Consider the following 291-nt stretch of genomic DNA (forward strand, 5'->3'; position numbering starts at 1 on the left):
TTGTTTCAGTACGACTCTGGCTCTGCTAGTTTGATGAGACATTTTTAATGTAGTTTCAGTACGACTCTGGCTCTGCTGGTTCGATGAAACATGTTTAATGTTGTTTCAGTACGACTCTGGCTCTGCTGGTTCGATGAAACATGTTTAATGTTGTTTCAGTACGACTCTGGCTCTGCTGGTTCGATGAAACATGTTTAATGTTGTTTCAGTACGACTCTGGCTCTGCTGGTTCGATGAGACATTTTTAATGTAGTTTCAGTACGACTCTGGCTCTGCTGGTTCGATGAAACA

At 41.9% G+C, this 291-nt stretch overlaps 1 long non-coding RNA gene across 1 annotated transcript in view; it reads left to right on the top strand.

Moving 5' to 3' along the window:
• Window positions 1-291, top strand: part of LOC111087908 — a 12,515-nt gene that overhangs the window by 11,306 nt on the left and 918 nt on the right. The gene's annotated exons all lie outside the window — the stretch shown is intronic.

This window comes from Limulus polyphemus, unplaced genomic scaffold (genome assembly GCF_000517525.1).
Source record: "Limulus polyphemus unplaced genomic scaffold, Limulus_polyphemus-2.1.2 Scaffold2828, whole genome shotgun sequence".
Classification (NCBI taxonomy): Eukaryota; Metazoa; Arthropoda; class Merostomata; order Xiphosura; family Limulidae; genus Limulus; species Limulus polyphemus.